We start from the raw sequence: 20,480 nt of genomic DNA, 5'->3' as shown, positions 1-20,480 counted from the left end.
TAAAATTTCTAAAATGCAACTATATCCTATGATGCAACTATCATATATATAACTCTAATGCAAATGCTACTATCAACTAATATGCCATGTACACTAAATGTAAACTCTTAGCAACACATAGGTTTGTACCGTATCAACAAAATATAGCCACATTGTTATTAACATATAGAAGGAAAAAGGAGATTTGGAAAGATCATACCATGCGGTATTCTATTTTCCTCATGCTTCGAATGTGGCGTAGTTGACCCAGTGTGATAAGAATGACAAATAAGCATGCAAATATATACAATATATATAATTCTACACTACAAAGGAATGAACATGTTTTTGGATTTTTAAAATTTTTCCAATTTTATCATTTTTTGAAATAAGGGTTAGAATGATAAAAGTTATGTTAAATGTTAGAATTTCTCATCCCCACACTTAGAATAGACATTGTCCCCAATGGACAAAACGATAGGAAATTGTTCAAATGCAGTGACATGAAATGCATGAATTTATACTAAATGTATACTACATGGAATATATTACAAAATGGTGCAAGTTAAACTAGTCTAAGTGATGCATGCTTTCTATTGTTCGAAGAGCTAATTTAGATTAACTCGGGATGCTTGTGACTAAACTTCCCCAAACCGGTTTTATCATGGGGAAGTTTGGCCACAAGGACATGCATGCTATGCAATGCAAATTGTCGTTTTGAATTTTTCTAGTGGGGACAAAAATTTTCATCACCTCGATGTGGCTAAGGTGGAAAAAGTCCTTTGATGTTGTCAGGACACTTCACCAGGTAAAAATCCAAAACAACAACAACTATTCAAACCAAATTATAATACAAATCACATTTTGACAAAGAGATGAGGAAGAAAAAACTCACATAAGCCATGATGGGTGCCTCTTGCCTGCTCCATCAAGCCAAAGAACTCTTCACTTATCATCATCATCACCTCCATGCTCATTGCTCCAATTCACTCTAGACTCATCACTTTTATAGAAGTCCATGAACTCATCCCCATCGCTATTGACCTCCAAAGTGTCATTGTCACTCTCCCTTACATCACCATTGCCACTTACCCCACCATTCCCATAGACCGAATTTGGAAAGAGTATTTCGACTTGAGCCCAAGCGGGAACATTACTTCTGCACTAATGCGCCCTTGGCGGGCCATTTGATGGAAACTAGGATATAGAGCATAGTAGGTGATGCGTGCATTTTATATATGGTTTTCACCCTATATTTACACGCATTTCTGTGTTATTTATGTGGCGACTAGCTACAAATGCCCCCCGAATAGTCTACTTTGGTCTATCTTGTATTAATTGCAGAAATGAGCCGAAAAGGAGCATAATCAAGCCTAAACTTGTCCCATTTGCATGCATTTTGGAAATGGAAGAAACGGAGCCTGGAAATTGTCACCTAAGGATGCGTGAAGTGGTTTCGGAAGATGTTCTGAGTTCATCCACGCTGATACAGTGCTGTTATGCTCGATCGACTAAGATTGGTTGCTTAAACTGGTCAGTCGAGTAACTTTGGTGTTGAAGACCTTCGATGGAGTATTTGTTTCACTCGATCGAGATAGGTGTTTTCTGTGTTCCTCGATCGAGTACTCATTATTCTCGATCGAGATGTTTGATTCCTATTATGCTCGACCGAGTAGTTTATTTCTACTCGATCGAGTGGTTTTTACTTTTACGCAATCTTTTAGTTATCTTTCGGATATTTTATTTTGTATCTTAGAATAAATAGGGATAGTATGAACGACGGCTGGATCTCATCTCTTTTTGGCACTTGACTCTTTAGACCTAAAATCCCAATTGTTAGGAATTCCTTTGTAATCGGTATTTTTGATCTTTAATTTCTTGATTAATTAATGTAATTATTTCTCTTATCATCTCTTTTTCTATATTACTCTTTCTTTTGTTTTTGCTTTGCAATTTATCATCATGTTCAATTTACTTGTTTTGGCTGTTATTATGATTTCCTCAATTTCTGTTATGCATAGCTAATCCTCTTATGCTTGGACATAAGGGAAGCCATGGTAATTAGGAAGGTTTGATTAGGCATTAGGTTTGGTTAGAATTAGGTTTGTATTGTTAATCGCTGCATTTAATAGCAATTAGCTGTTTGAGTTGACGCATTTAGCTAGTTGATCTGTCATGCCCTGACCTAGATCGGAAGATTGGGAGGGCTGAGACCTGCAGTGAACAATAGGATATTCTAATGAGGACAGAAGCTAAGTTATTAATGTTTTAGGGCAGATAGCGGACCGGAAGGACCTATTCACTACCCTACAAACCGATTTTTTTACTGACCTTTGACCTTAGATTTGATCTCTAGAGAACAATGGTGAACCGATTGTCCTTGCTACTTCTCTCTTTGGTAATTCCTTTAGTTTTTATTGCTTATTCCTTTTTGTCCCTTTTCTTTTAATCTCCGTAGTTTAGTTTCAACAATCAAACCCTCAAGAAACGGTTATGTAGACATACTTTGTTTAGCATACAATATTCCCATCTCCCTGTGGATTCGATACTCGACTGCCTCTGCTACATTTTCTAGAGACTGGTTGGTTTTATTTTTGATAGGGTTGCGACAGCCGTGTCAAATTTTGGCACCATTGCCGTGAAGACGGTGATATTTTGTTTGCTTTATTTTATGTTTTTCTCTCGTCTCAAGGAATTCATTCCTTGAGACTGATCTCATATTTTTCTCTAGTGCTATAATGGTTTTGCAGGTAATCTATCCTATAAGAGGGCACAGTTATATCTATTGTTCTTACAACTTCGTTTGCTAAAATGCCTAACATTGCCAGCACTCTGAACCTACTATTGATTCTCTACCCAAAGGTTTCCTGCTTCCTACTACAGATGCTGGACCTTTGGAATTCATCCATCCTACATTCAGTTGGTTGGAAGGAATCTTTTCAAGGGAGTAGCTGGTGAAGATCTATGCAAGCATATGGAGTTGTTTACTGATTACTGCTCCACCATTCCTCTAGTTGCTGGGGTAACACAAGATAGGGTTAAGGAGATTCTTTTTCCTTTTTGTTTGACTAATGACGCCCGGGATTGGTTGAGAGATTTGGATAGGGAAGCTGCTGTGTCACTGACTTGAATTCCCTAGCTTTAGCATTTAACAGAAAGTACTTCCCACCACAGCGCACCAACGCATTAAGAGGCCAAATCACTACTTTCACACAAATGGCTACTGAAGATTTGAGGGAAGCTTGGACTAGGTTCAAGAAGCTAGTTCGCTTTGTACCTCATCATGGCTTCCAACGATGGTTCTTATGCACCCAATTTTAGAATGGGTTGTATGCCGATCAAAGAGCTATATTGGGTGTTGCAGCTAAGGGGAGATTCCAGAAAAAAGTTGAAGATAATAAGGGATGGCATCTTATGGAAGATAAGGCCATTCATGTAACTGAGTATGGGAATCCCAGAGGAGGTAGGCGAGTGAACGAAAGAGAAGGTGAATCACTTGTAGCTGAGGTGGAAATTCTCAATGAAAGGTGTGACAATTCTGATATTCCGCAAGTTTCGGGTGATCATGAGCAGGTCCATGCCATAATTGAGCAAGTGGTGTTTTATGGTAGATGTGGTACGGAAGGACATGATCCTATTCCTTGTATGGCGGAAATAGAACGAGTCCATGCTTACCAACAATATAAGCAAGGAGTTCCGTTCTCCGAATTTATGAAGATTTAGCCATGCCAAGTATCTCTAGTCCTATTGATTCAATGCCGCAGCAAGATGAATCTTCTTCTACAAATATAGAGATAGCGGATCTGAAATCTATGGTGCTATCTTTGGCACTTCAAGTCTAGAAAAATGCAGAAGAAAATGGGGATTCTATGAAGAAATTGGAGGATCAATTCACACAATTTGCATCTGAGCAAATGAACCAAGCAAGTCAACTACCTTCTTGCGACCCGATTAATGCAATTAATCTTCGAAGCGGTCTTACCTATGACAGACCAATAATGCCGGAAAATGTTGATATACCTGTTGAGTAAATTTCGGAAACTGTTTTGGAAGAACAATTTGACGACGTTGTTGCTGAACCTTGTCAAAGTACTCGATCGAGTGATAGTGGTCCTCGATCGACTGGTTCCTCCTCTTAAAGTCATCGATCGAGTGACATAGGTACTCGATCAAGGAGAGCCCAAATTGATGATCTCGATCGAGAAGGTTGCATTCCTCGATCGACCAAATTTCAAGAGAAAAGTACTCGATCGAGCACTAATACCCCTATATCGAACACTTGCAAAGGCGACGATATTATTTTGAAGTCTAAACACGCTGATGGATCATCTTCCCCTGCTGTGGAGATGCCAAGTTTAGACAAAGGTAAAGAGAAAGTCGTAGACCCGCTTACTGTTACCAGAATTCCTTATCCGGGACGTATGAAAGATGCTAAAGTTGAGCGACAGTTCGGTAAGTTTGTGGAAGTGGTCAAGAACCGTCAGGTACCTGTCCCTTTGTTGTGATATTATCTCGTCGTCAAAGCTATAAACCAAAACAAAATTTCTAACTCTACAAACTACTCTTTAGTGGAGTGGCAAGTAAAGGTCGGATCCCAAGGGACAGGTATTAATTTAGGATTTCAATTGCAAGTAGTTTATGTCTTAGGGTGTCACAAATTATGGGTTGAGATGAGATGTAATCTAAACTAATCAACAAGATGAATGTAAATTAAAGAAAACAAAGTAAAGCAATTAAAGGGGTTTGTAAGCAATTGATTAAAGGCACTAGGGTGTCATGGGTTCATAAGGGAATCATGGAAATAGATCATTAAAACATGTTCTCAAATAGATGCAAGCAACTTATTTTTGTGATGGAATCGAGTTAGTGTATATCTTACAATTCCTAGGAAGATTTAGGTCCCAGAGTCGAGTCGATCAAGACTTTACAACACTTACAAGTCGACTTAGTTTCTTCCTATTCAACTCTATGCATGGTCTAACAAGGCTCGAGTTGGTTTATATCTTACAAGCCTCATTGAAAAGATAAGAGATGGGTAAAAAATGCAAGGTTCATAGTCTAGCATTTCATCCAACATAACATGTGTATAGGTTAAAATCACAACAACCAAGCAATTGATTATGAAAGCATATTAGATTAAGCATAGATCAATTCCCATGAATGTTTCCCCTACTTCCCCATTAACCCTAGCTAAGGGACTACTCACTCATGATCAAGGTTAACATGCTAATAAGGTTGTCAATCATACTAACAAAGCAAAACATGATGAACAAATGATGTGATTAACAATAATTAAGCAAAGGTAAAAGGGATTATACCTACTTGAGATGCTCCAAATAATAATGCAAAGAATAATAGAAGTAAACTTGATGATTGATGTAAGGTGAAGGAAAAGTAGATCTATATACTTACATATTCATATATGTTTAATTTAATTTGTCATAAAATTAACTAATGGTCTTATGCATGCAAACATTAAAACAAAGATAAGGAAGAAACATTATTCTTACATTGTATTTTTCGGTTTATTGGGCACAAAAGAGATCACCTTTCTCTTTTGTTCTTGAGCTTTCCTTTTGGATGAACAAAGACCCAAGTGTAGGATCTCTCCCAAGGAATTATACCCAAGGCTTACTCTTAATTAAAATTAATATTATAGTTTCTAGTACAATATTAATCTTGTAGAAAATGACCCAAAATATTATATATAACACTTAATATTTCGGTTTTGGAAGGAGGAAGAATGGGAGCTTTTTATCTCTCTAAAACTCTTATTTTAGAAAGTGAAAGTATGAATGAATAATGCAATTACATTATTGTATATTAGGTAAAGTTAAGAGGAAAAACCAAGTGGTTTTCCTCTTCATAAAACCGGGTGGGAGAGAGGCAAAGGGGAGCCAATGCATGCATAGATTGTTCTTCACAATAAACAATAGGGTTGCATGGCTACTAAAGTAAACAATCATTATGTTTACCACTAATTTAAACAAACACAATTAGTTTAATCCTCCTCTTATTATTTCGGCACACACAATAAAATGGAACCCATTTTATTTTGTCAATTTTGTCTTATGTTACATGTCATATGTCACATAAATTTGTTATGTATTTTTAACATATTAAAAATCAACGTATTATTAAAAATACGTCACATACAAAAATCGACTTAGTAATTCATAATTACTTGTACCAAAATAATTTACCAATTTATAAATCACAATAAATTGTATTTATAATAATTCATTCAATTTCAATTGTTTCTTTAAACAATAATTTCATCCGAGTAATGATACAATTCGATTACTCAGACCGTATCTCATTTAATCACATTTCAATTTGATACGTAAATTTTACTTCCAAAATCGTCCGTCAATTTTCAAGTAATTTAATTAACTCGTAACATTATACGATTAATTAAATGATCAATTAAAAGTGTTGCCCTATAGGTATGACCTGGGGATCAATCGATCACCACCGTCGCACGACGGTGTCAAACTCTAGTCACCAATCATTACCGATATATGTTGATCGAGTTGACAAAAAAATACTTCTCAATTGTATTCTTTAAAACGAGACTTAAATATGTGATCATCATGATCAACAGTCGTGATCGCATTATTGTCGGAGGACACATATTCCAACAATCTCCCACTTGTCCTCGACAAGTGTGCGTCACCAATTCTCTTGTCCTATTACTATCTCCTACTCAATGCAAGGTGTCTTTCAGGTCGTACTTGCAAGTGATCATATCGAGAGTGGTTTCCTCGATCTGGAGAATAACTGATTGACCGGACTTATCTATCATTGATACTTTCCGAGCGTGGCCACGCATTTCCAGTTCATTACTCCTCGAGTGGCCCTGAGATATTGTTATAACCCTGACTAGGGGTGGACAATTCCTATCGCACTCATTCCCTTCGACTAGCCACAACCATCATAACCCAAAATATGCCCATTTGACCCCATTTACGAAGGTCGTAGTAACACAAATCAAAGTTAATCTGAAACTGTGCCATCTTAGGTGAATAGTCTTTAGTCAAAAGAATCGACTCATTCGAATACTATAGTAGCTCTTGCCACGACCAGGCTATATAAATTTGCCAGGACTCTATAAGCGGTCATTAGGCCCGACAAAATGTTCCTAACAGTCTGCCTATGTGATCGACTCGTCATCTCACATGACTCTATGGCACTTGAACTTGCCATCAATCGCATCACACTCTAGTCACTTCGAGACGGCACCTCATACAAGTAACTATGGGCAAATACAATGTTAATCCGTGTTCACTTTAACGGGGTTCAATTGTCACTACAACCCGTTTGGATATAACAATGTACAAGGTGAGTTAACAATAACTCAAACGACAAATGTCGACATCACACTTGGGTAGTCAATATCATTTTACAACCTTGTGATGTATAACGTAAGTGTAAACACTTATTGATTGCAATAGAAGTTTAACATGCCATTTGTCCATGTGTTCAAACTTCTTACACTTGAATTTCCTTCACATTCATGTTCTCTCTCATAGCATGAATCTTACCAAGTACACATCAAGGTTACCGACCTTGGTTTTGGTTCTTTAACTTGAAAGAACTTCCTTATCGATTATCACATAACGAACGAATTTGTGATGAATGATATAACTTGTACTGATCAAGTACTTCATCCACACACAATGCACTAGGTACATGTTTTGTAGAGTCTTGCAACAATTTGTCAAGATTATTAGCCTAGCACTTCTCACAAGTCCTAACATAGTTGGAAAGATTAGTTTTAAGTAACTTCTTATTCAACTAAGTATCTTTCCAAAACTTCTTATTTCTCTTTCTAGCTTGAAAGGTTTAGGATTCTCATAAATCCTTGCATGTGTTCGTCTTCTCTATAATATGTGTAACCTCTTGACACATAACAGAGTATTCTGTTCAAACACCAAAAGTCGCTCATCAGATTCTACTCGAGAATTCATGACATTTCTATTGTGGCTTACCAATGAATCATCATGCTCTTATGCATATGATTCATTATTTGGACATGTGCATGATTATTCTAATGGCGAAAACATTAGTAACTTTTAATCATGACATCAACTACATTTAGGTTCAAAGAACGACCATGACTGCTAATGGTAACTCCATTTCATTCAGATGAATAACCTATGTATCTGTTGATTTGATGTGTATCTCCCAATACTTATCCAACATCCCTTGATGTAATTGGATTCATCATAGTCCATTTTCATCCAGAATTGAAAACTCAAATGCTTCTTTATGAAAGAAGGTATTAGCTCGTCATTCTTCAATGAGTGATGAGTTGTAAACATTCAAAGGATGATAGTTCCCACTAAATTCCATGTCTTCACATGACAATTTCCTAACTCCCACTCAATTCCATATGTTTCGAAATTGACTTCTCAATCGGAACTTTTCAAGAATTGAAATATAAATTGCATTGCCAAGTTATTGAGATAGAACCATATATGTTCCCATCATATCCCTTCAAAATACCTATTTTGAAGTGGTCTCATCTTATCCTTATGGAAAGAGATTTTAATCTCTAACTCACACATATCATAATAATGTGCAGCAATGTCATTATTCAAAAATAAAAATATCTAGAACACTTCCTTCGAAATACCCTTTCGGAAGGAGGTTTAACCATTTCATAATGAGGTTAAGCAATGACATTTGCGTGGTTAAAACTTGGTCATTGAAGATATCGGTATATCAATCTTTGCAACTCGATCATAACTTAGTATGTTACTATGATTCATTTAGGCTCTTAAGTAAATCTCAAGGTTGAAACTATTGGTCAAAATTTATCACAAAATAGTCTAAACTTAGTCAAAATTCTTATTAAGACTTTACATTAGTCATTTCTTCCAAAACTTTCTTTTGGTGTCCTCACGTAGTTATCTTAAGAATATATTCTTTCGATTACTTCACGTGGTCTCTTTAGTCATATGGAACTTACTTGAAACCATAGATCTCATCTATTGGGTATGCTATATAAATAGACATACCTCCATTCAAATCATTCTTTCTTGCGTAGATCTCATTTACACAAGTATTCTTGGTTGTGTCGTTGTGTCCTCATTTTTCTCCCACTCTATCTTTAGAATAAATACACTATAGACTCAAAGATAGCATATGAGACACAAATAATGATATTGAAGTATAGGGAGAAATATCTCATAGATTGACTAATAGTTATAGATTTCGTAAGTGTACTTAGTGATTGACATTCCTTTAAGAGAGTTCATAGACTCAAAATCGCTTTATAAATGATCATACACAAGCCTTAAGCATGTGGACATATAATGAAACCCGTCATTATATTTGTCTATTAGATCACTTTAAGTTATATGTTTCTAAGAACAAGCATTTAAACATGAATTTTTAGAACAAAAGGATAAAATGATAAAATGGGTGACTTGGGTTGCAAACCAAGTCACCATTATCCAAAAATACAACTCATTATCCAAAATACCTTTCCATGTCAAACACGGAAACTTAAGGTTCTAAAAATCCAAAGCATAATTTAAAACAAGACAATAAAAAGCGAAGCTCCATGAAAGCTATTCCTAGCTCCTTGATGGTATCTTAAGCTTGCTTTTCTTTTCCTTTGTCTTTGCTTGGTGGAGGCCCTATTAACAATAAAAAGGGAGATACATTATCACAACTTTGCATCATAATACCATAGTTGAATTAGAAACATAAAAGAAGGATAGTCATTTACCTACTGGAGTAATCTTTCCAGCCTTAATATCACCAAGGTATTTGGAACAGTTTCTTTTCCAATGTCCCATACCATTACAATAATGGCATTTATCAAGAGGACCCTTCTTGATTTTTGAAGTGCTAGCTTCACAAGTCTTAGCTTTGGTGAATGTGGGAGCTTGCTTCTTCCCCTTCCTCCCATTCTTCTTGAACTTCCCCTTACTCTTAGTCCTTATGTTAAGCACATCTTTTGGTGGGTTCACATTTAACCCCATGTCCCTCTCGGCTTGCACAAGTAACTTGTGCAACTCCTCAAGAGACACATCCTTGTCTTGCATGTTCAAATTCACCCGGAATTGAACATACGCTTTCACTTTAGACAAGGAGTGTAGAATCCTATCTACAATGAGTTCTTTGGGGATTTCAACCTTTTGAATTTTCAAGGTCTCGACAAGCTCCATGAGTTTGAGCACATGAGGGCTAACCTTTTGGCCCTCTTTGAAGTCGAGATCAAAGAATGCCGCGGCCGCCTCATATTGGACGATCCGCGGAGTTTGTGAAAACATTGTCACAAGTTTGGAGTAAATCTCATTAGCATTGCCCATTTTAAAGGCTCTCCTTTGGAGGTCCGCCTCCATCGGAAATATCAAGACATTTTTCATTGCGGCGGACTCCTTTTGGTAAGCCTCATATGCTTCCCTAGTGGCGGTGGTCGACCTAGTACTAGGTTCGGGTGGAGAGGCCTCGGTAAGGTAACGAAGCTTGTCGTCACCTTCCGCGGCTAATTTGAGTTGGGCATCCCAATCGGAGAAATTTGACCCATTCTTTTCAAGTTTACATCGATCCATGAAAGATCGGAGCCATGATGAACTAGCGAGAGGTGTGGCGTTAGGGGTTGGTGTTGCCATTTGTTATGAGAAAAGAAGTGGTCTACAAAACAAAATATAAGGAGTAAAACAAATGTCGTTTTAATAATAATACTCGTAAAAATGTATGATTTAAACAAGTTTTATGCATTTTTCTAGTGACCTCTACCCAACTAGATAAATGATTCCAAGACCCAAATTCATATCAACTTAGGCACGGGGTAGCCGATGAAACCTTTATCAATATAACTCGGTGGATTAACCTTTTAATCGATTCTACTTTTAGAACTCTTGGTCGATAAAATTACTCTAATGTTTATCTATAGCCCAAAACACATCAACAAGGGCTCGGGGTAGCCGATGAAACCCTTATCAATTACTTTTGTTGAGTTCAATCCTAATTTCGAATAAATGTGTCCATTATCCAAACCCACATTAACTTAGGCACGGGGTAGCCGATGAAACCCTCATCAACATGAATTCGGTGGATTAACATTTATCACCCACTTCCCCTACGTAACAAGGTTTGTACCCCGGGGTAGCCGAGTGCAATCCCTCGCGAAATAGGTTTTCATGGTTTCTACTATTTGGTAAGGCTATGTCTCAATTAATTGTTTTAGCGAGAGGTCATGTCAATTTATTATCTATCACGTTTTAAGTGAACTAAAGCGGTGAACTACGATGATTTTAATTGACACGGTCGATAAACTCGATAAAGATGACAATGCATATTTTAGTTGTGGCGATTTAGCGATGCATGTGACATAAAATAAAATGCAAGCATAAAAATAAATAAATCCTAGTATGGCCTTCCTAAAATAGAAAAAATATTTAACTATTACATATTCGGAAACCAACTCCATTGGTCCCTTGAACTTCGGTTGTGGCACGCATCTCGAGGTAACACTGTCTTTATGTATCGCCATTCTTGAAGAAATCCGCCTTTGGGAACTCCGGAATGAATAAAATTACATAATAAATTACATAATTTCCTATTATACATTTGTAACTAAAATAAAATAAATTTATTGAATTACAAAACGGTGATACGAGATCACAATAAAATTACAACCGAATCGATATTCCCATACATTTCGGGAAATACCAATTAAAACTAAGGCCATACTAAGTAAAATTACAAAATTCAAAATTACATAAATTAAAATTATGACAATCATAAAGAAAATGTAGCATTATAATATGTATGAACATGCCCAATTTTATGCTAAATCGCCTTTAATTAGCCAATATCGTATATTACTCGGTTTTTACGGATTTGCGTGATTTCAATATTTTACAATCACAAAATTACATAAATTCATATTTATGCATAAGTTAATTACCCTAACCTCTTAGGACTCAAAATTTAGTCTTCACTAATAATTTGACCATAATTAACTCATATTTATAAAATTGTTCATAAATGTACTAAAAATTACAAAAATAAGCTATACACTTCAAATAAATCACAAAATTTCAAATAAATTCAAAATTTGAAATTTAAACTCATGAACATTCTGGAAAAATACAATGACACTCATAATGTTCAAAAACTTAGGTTAAAAATTTCGAAATTTTTCCGGAAAAACAATGTTGCGGTTTATCGATTTTTAACAAAATAATCATAAAAACATGAGAAGCATTATATTGATTAACTTTTCAATTTTAGATCTTAAAAAGATAATAAAATGCAACATTTGAGGTTTTTCTTAAGTCATAGAGTATGTTTTATCAATATTTCACTAATAAAGTCACTATTCATGCAATTTTTCTTCAAAAATCCATAAATCATGCATAAAGACTTCACTATAGCCCATTATTTTCCACACATCTTGTAAAATTGCATGTGACAACATATTAAATTTCTATGACCAGATTCGAAATTTAACTCATATTAACCTATTTTTCACCTAAATCCGAATTTAATAATGAAAAATCCATTTTTCGAGCATAACAAGTCCAAAAATTATGAACATTTACAGGTTATCTCAAAATAATATATGTGACAACATATCCAAAAGCACTGGAAAATTCGAAGTATAGCTAATTTTAGACCGAAAATGACATTTATACTCATAAAATCATATTTAAATGTCATTATTGTATAATTTGAACAATAAAAATCCGTAAATATAACCAAAAATATCCTAAAACATTTTAGGACCAGAAATTTTAACATGCATGGATTAATTTCGTGCTATATCATAATAACACAAATTTTACAAGTTTTATATGTTATTCTTATAACTCGGAAAAAACTTTAAACCGATTTGCATGCAAACAACCATGGCTCTTGATACCGATTGAAGGAAAAGTAGATCTATATACTTACATCTTCATATATGTTTAATTTAATTTGTCATAAAATTAACTAATGATCTTATGCATGCAAACATTAAAACAAAGATAAGGAAGAAACATTATTCTTACATTGTATTTTTCGGTTTATTGGGCACAAAAGAGATCACCTTTCTCTTTTGTTCTTGAGCTTTTCTTTTGGATGAACAAAGACCCAAGTGTAGGATCTCTCCCAAGGAATTATACCCAAGGCTTACTCTTAATTAAAATTAATATTATAGTTTCTAGTACAATATTAATCTTGTAGAAAATGACCCAAAATATTATATATAACACTTAATATTTCGGTTTTTGGAGGAGGAAGAATGAGAGCTTTTTATCTCTCTAAAACTCTTATTTTAGATAAGTGAAAGTATGAATGAATAATGCAATTACATTATTGTATATTAGGTAAAGTTAAGAGGAAAAACCAAGTGGTTTTCCTCTTCATAAAACCGGGTGGGAGAGAGGCAAAGGGGAGCCAATGCATGCATAGATTGTTCTTCACAATAAACAATAGGGTTGCATGGCTACTAAAGTAAACAATCATTATGTTTACCACTAATTTAAACAAACACAATTAGTTTAATCCTCCTCTTATTATTTCGGCACACACAATAAAATGGAACCCATTTTATTTTGTCAATTTTGTCTTATGTCACATGTCATATGTCACATAAATTTGTTATGTATTTTTAACATATTAAAAATCAACGTATTATTAAAAATACGTCACATACAAAAATCGACTTAGTAATTCATAATTACTTGTACCAAAATAATTTACCAATTTATAAATCACAATAAATTGTATTTATAATAATTCATTCAATTTCAATTGTTTCTTTAAACAATAATTTCATCCGAGTAATGATACAATTCGATTACTCAGACCATATCTCATTTAATCACATTTCAATTTGATACGTAAATTTTACTTCCAAAATCGTCCGTCAATTTTCAAGTAATTTAATTAACTCGTAACATTATACGATTAATTAAATGATCAATTAAAAGTGTTGCCTTATAGGTATAACCTAGGGGATCAACTGATCACCATCGTCGCACGACAGTAATGTCAAACTCTAGTCAGCCAATCATTACTGATATATGTTGATCAGTTGACAGTAAAAATACTTCCCAATTGTATTCTTTAAAACGAGACTTAAACATGTGATCATCATGATCAACAGTCGTGATCGCATTATTGTCGGAGGACACATATTCCAACATAAGGTTGTCAATTCTCCAATAAACCCCAAATAATATTCTAATTACCCAATTAAAACTAAGAACAATTGAGAGATTAAGGAAAGATTAAGATGTGATTAATATTAAATTGTGTATTACAACTTTGATTAAGACTAAATTAAGAGATTGATTATGATAAGATGATAATCTAGCTAGAACAATAGGGTATTTATACTAAAATTAAGTACAAGGATTAGGGTTACTAAGGGCTTAAATGACAATTAAGACCCTAAGAGAAGCTTGATAATTTGCAACTCCCGAGGGACATGCGCGGATTGAGTAGAAACTCCCCAGGTACATGCGTGGATTGGTCTAAAGCATGCTTAGTCCTGTGAGATGATCCGCTCGGGCTAGCTATCGGAATTCTCGGATCCTGGCTCTGGGACGCTCGTCCCGAGATTGGGACGCTCGGATCCTTGGGCAGGGTTCTTCTCTTGTTCTTGTCTCCATAACAATCCGTGGGGACTGTCTTAGGGACGCACGAATATTTCATCATTGCCCAATTCACTTCATTTATTTGGTGAGGCTTCTAGTGCTGATCTCCTCTTTGATGCTTGGTCATTAGATGTGATCCATTTTGCTCCATAAATGCAAGGCTAGGAATCCTCTCCTACCAGGGACATAAAACCTCAAAGAATATGCAAAATGGGGAACTAAAGATAAGAAATGACCCTAATAGGTTCTAAAAAGCATGGGAACGAGGTTGATTCGGGGACTAAATGTGCTCAAATATGAGTCACATCACCCTTTTACCGAATTAATTACCCAGGTACCTTCTTATGCAAAATTTATGAAAGATATTTTGACGCGTAAGAGAGATCATAGTGAATTTGAGATTGTTGCATTTATGGAAGAGTCTAGTAATTTAATTCTTAATAAAGCTCCGCCTAAATTGAAAGACACGGGCAGTTTCTCTATTACATGTATAATAGGAAATGAAGTGATAGATAAGGCTCTCTGTGATTTAGGAGCCTGTGTTAGTGTCATGCCTTACTCTATTTGCAAGAAGCTTAATATGGGTCATCTTAAAATGACCAATATCACCCTATATATAGCCGATCGATCGGTTAGACGGCCGTTAGGTATCCTAGAAGATGTGCCTATCAAGGTGGGAAAGTTCTTTATTCTAGTATATTTTATTGTCTTATACATAACCGAGGATACCCGGACCCCAGTTATTTTGGGAAGACCATTCTTATGTATAGCCGGGGCCATCATAGATGTCAAACAAGGGCATTTACCTCTTGTAGTGGGGGATGACGCTATCACTTTCAGTTTGCCTGGTACACTTGCTACACCAATGATAGAGGATACTTTCTATTCAGTTGATATCGTTGATGAGTCTGTTTATGAATTCTGGTCGGATTCCTTGATAAGGGATCCACTGGAAGCTTTGATGTTGCTAGATGAGTGTGCAGATAACGCGGAGAACAATGACGTTGTGTTTGATCTGCTTGACGCTGGGATAGATGAGCTTGAACTCACCGACGCCGAAGGATAGAGGGTAGAACAAATGGTAAACACTCTTTGCGCTATGGAGGTAAAGGTACCTGAGCATAAGCCTCTTCCCCTTATCTTAAATATGCATTTTCAGATGATACTGAGAAGTATCCAGTCATTGTTAGTGCTAAGCTTGATGATAAGCACCTGGCCGCTTTGTTAGCTGTTCTTAAGAAAAATAGGAAAGCGATGGGTTATTCGTTCGATGATATTCAGGGCATTAGTCCTGATATTTGTATGCACAAGATTGAGCTAGAAGAAGATCACAAGCCTTGCAGACAAGGTCTCCTCAGGCTGAATCAGAAGATACAGGATGTTGTGATGGCTGAGGTAATGAAGCTACTTGATATAGGTATTATCTATTCTATTGGTCATATTCTAAATGGGTGAGTCCAGTTCAGGTGGTTCCTAAGAAAGGAGGAACTACTATGGTTAAGAATGACAAAAATTAACTGATACCTACTAGAGTTGTGACTGGTTGGCGGATGTGCATATATTATAGACAGCTGAATGCCGCCACGAAGAAGGATCACTTCCCCCTTCCTTTTATTGATCCGATGGTGGAAAGGTTAGCCTCTCATAAGTTTTTCTGTTATTAAGATTGCTACTCAGGGTTCTTTCAGATCCCTATTCATCCGGATGATCAGGAAAAGACTACTTTTACCTGTCCTCAAGGCATTTTTGCTTATCGTAGAATGCCTTTTGGTTTGTGTAATGCCCCTGCCACATTTCAAAGGTGCATGATGGGGATATTTTCTGAGTATATAGAGTCTATTATAGAGGTCTTTCTAGACGATTTCAGCATCTATGAGATGTTGGAGTAAGTGTCCTCAACAATTGTGCGATCACATGATTAAACATCATAATTAAATCTCTTAATAAGAATACGTAAGGGATGATTCAATTATATAGTCAACTGATCAACATTAATCGGCAATGATTGGCCAAATAGAGTCTGACATTACTGTCGTTTGACGGTGGTCATCAGTTGATCCCTTAAGGTCACACCTATAGGACGATTCCCAAACTTTAAGTTAATTAATCGTATATTGATACGAATTAATTAAATCCTTAAATTGAACAAATTTATATATAAGTGAGAATTTTATATCTTATTGTAACAGGATTAAATAAGATTTATTTTAGTAAATAATATGTTATATTACTAAAATTGGTTAATGTTCATGAAACATTTGAGATAAGAGTAATTATTTAGTTATAATTACAAAATGTTGTAGATTATATTAACTAGACCTAATGTGACCTATTTTATATACATGTAATTGTGAATTACTTGTTAATTTGTTAAATGTAATTTTATTTAATATATAATGATATTTAATTTGTTAAATATGCATTATTATGGCTAATGACATGTTACATGTCACATGTCACAACATATTACAAATGACAAATTACAAAGATAAAACGGAGTCCATTTTATGAAGGGTGGACCGGTTTTATGGGTAGTGTGTTAGGGCTTAATGAAGTTGATTTTTTTTTTTTTTGGATAAACATAATCATCACTCTTACACACCTAAACACTAGCCTATTGTTTTGATAAGACAAAAATCAAGAGTAGGCTTGCCTTTCCCAAAGGCCAAAACCGACCCCCACCCCCCCCCCCCCATTTTATGAGATTGGTTCTCATTTTTTCAATTGTAGAATAACTCTTATGCTCTCTCTCTTATCTTCTCTCATAAAATTTTTTTATGTATAATTTTTATTCTACATCTAATAAAACCTCTAAAAATACTATAGTAGTAATGAAAATAATATTAGATCCAAATTTAAGGTTACTATTTCCTAATACCTAGTTAGTATATGAATTAGTGTTATGAGAATGTCTTGGGTGCAACCGATTGGAGTGTTCCTACACTTGGAACTTGAAGATTTTGGAAATCATCCTAACATATTAAGCTCAAGAACAAGTGAAGGTAGGAGACCTTACTTGTGCCCATTTCGAACCTATTAACAATGTAAGGAACATTGTTTTCTTTCTCTCTTTTATTTTGTTATGCATGCAACTAGATCCACTAGTTCTAAATCAACAAGTTATTTAGATCACCATTAGAAGAGTCTAATAAGGGTATATGAACCTAAAAATTGGCATCAAGAGCTTTGGTGTTGCATGCATAATCGGTTTGGTTTTTCCGAGTTAAATGTAATTTAATTAAAATTAGTTATTTTGTGATTTATGTGATAAAGTCACAAAATTATTTTGCATGTTATATATTCTGGTTCTAAAATGGTTTTAGGTCATATTAATGATTTATGGATGATTATTTCTTATTTAAATGATTTTTAGTGAAATAATTACATTTTTATGATTAAAATGAACTTTTATTTACTAAAGATAGTTAAACTCACTACTGGCCGTGATATTTTAGTATGACCTCACATACATATTTTATGTATTGTATGTAAAATTCCGTATTAATGTGATTAATATTGCATGATTTATGATTTTTTTGTGATAAAAATGGTATAAATGGAGGTTAAGTGACTAAAAATAGTTAAACTTTGAAATAGGCCATGAAATTTTAATATGATGTCACATGTATATTTTACAGATTGTATGTAAAATTTGAGATGAATGTGATTTATTATGCATGACTTATAATTTTACTGGTTAAAATGATATAATTAGTGACTATTTTTTTAGCAAAAATAGCTAAATTAAATTTTATGGCATAAACATTTTCCCTAATATTTTATATATTATATGAACATCAGATCTAAAGTTGAATGATTAATTTTTATTGATTTGTTATGTTTATTGATTTTTAATGTGATAAAATCGATAAAAGGGCAACTTTATTAGTCATAAAAATTAATTCGAAATTTTTGGTTGCAATTTTGCTATTTCCAGATTCTGGAAATTATTTAAGAATGTTCAAAATTTTGATTTCAATTTTTCCTTAATTGTTATGTTTAATTTGAATTAAATAAAAAAAGTTATGTTTTATACGATTTATTAATGAAATAAATTCTAAATATTTCGTGGGCAAATTTTATTGAGTTTTTGGAATCTTGATTATATTCCAGTATATACAAAAATGTGATTTCTAATTTTTCAAATTTTTATGATTTTTTGGGAATCATTTCATAATTGTTATGATTAAAAGAAGTTTAATAAGAAATAATTGAAAACCAAGTTGAATTATAGTCAAAAATTGAGTGAAGACAAATTTTTGAGCCCTAAGATGGTTATGATAATTAACTTGGGCTTAAATTTGATTTAAGTATTGATTTGTGATTTTAATAAGTTACTATCACGCATTTCCATAAAACTGAATTATATACGATGTAAGGTTTAAGTAGGGCGATTTGGCACATTAATTTAGCATGTTAATCACATATAATAATGCTGCATTTTTTATTGATGAATGTCATATTTTATTTATGTAAGGTTGAATTATGTAATTTTATCTTAGTATGGCCTTAGTTTTAATCGGTATTATCCGCAATGTAAGGGAATACCGATTCAGTTGTAATTTTAATGTGATCTCGTATCACTTTTATTGTTATTAGTTTTTCTTATTACAAATGTATAATAGGAATAGCTATATATTTTATTATTATTTTTAATTCTGGAGTTCTTTCAAGACGGTGCCAATCGGAAAGGCGTTTCGATCAAGACGGAGTCCTTGGGAAGCGTGCCACTTGAATTTCAAAGGACCAATGGAGTTGGTTTCCGAATTTGTAAATAGATTGTTAGATTTTCTATTTTAGGAAGGCTATACTAGGAAATTTATTTATTGCTTTGCATTTATTTTTATATGTTACATGCATTGCCAAATAGCCATAAACAACACATGCATATCATATCGAGTATTCGACCGTGTCAATTATAATTATCATTAGTTCGAAAATTTAGTTCACTTAAATTTGATAGGTAATAAATTGACAAGACTTTCATTTTAAAAGATTGAGACTTAGCCTTACCAAATAGTAGGAACCCATGAATCCCAATTTCATTAGGGGTACAATACGGTATTGAAATATTATATCGGGGTGCCTTCTTTGACGATGGGTAAGTGGGGTAATAAATAGTTATTACACTTCGAAATTTGGTTGATCTCAACAAAAGTATTAGAGGGACCGTTGTCCCAATAGGTTCGGGCTAAAGATGAACTTAACGTAAATTCATCGACCGAGAGTTCTAATTGTAGAATCGGTTAAAAGGGTTAACCCACCAAGATTATATTAGCAAGAGGTGTAGAGGGCCCGTAGGCTCACATCCAAGATTTAATATGAATTTTTGGGTCTCGGAATCGTTTATATAATTGGGTGGAGGTCATTATATGCTAAAACATACTTAAATGTTTTATATATATTACGATGAATGTTTTTTTTCCCACTATTTCGTTGTTTTTTAATGATTTCATTACTTCTACTAATATGCGATATCATTCGATTGTAACACATGTCTCCGCTAAACAACTATTGCTAAAAATGAACCGTATCATAGATTGTGGACTAGCTCCATAGGAATCGTTTTATTTCACAGAACTCCATAGGAGTTGTCCTATGTCGTATAAGATTAGCATAGGAATGAGTGTGTTCTTCTTTAAACCTTCTTTGTTATTCGACTGCAGGTGGCACCATCTCGGTACGTGGCGCTGTGGAGGATTGCCAACCGGCTGCGGGCTACGGCCATCGAGGCACTCGTAGGTGGCCGGGAACGACAGGTATAAACCACTCATTCCCTTTCTTATTTTATTTGCAACGAAAAGTTACTTTACTTTATTGAAATGGGGAATTTCTTCAATTGTATGCAGAGAGATCGTGACCTGGAGCGGGGCCGTGACCTGGAGCGCGAGC

The sequence above is a fragment of the Silene latifolia genome, unplaced genomic scaffold (assembly GCF_048544455.1).
Source record: "Silene latifolia isolate original U9 population unplaced genomic scaffold, ASM4854445v1 scaffold_20.1, whole genome shotgun sequence".
NCBI lineage: Eukaryota > Viridiplantae > Streptophyta > Magnoliopsida > Caryophyllales > Caryophyllaceae > Silene > Silene latifolia.
Note: the sequence above shows the minus strand (reverse complement) of the source record.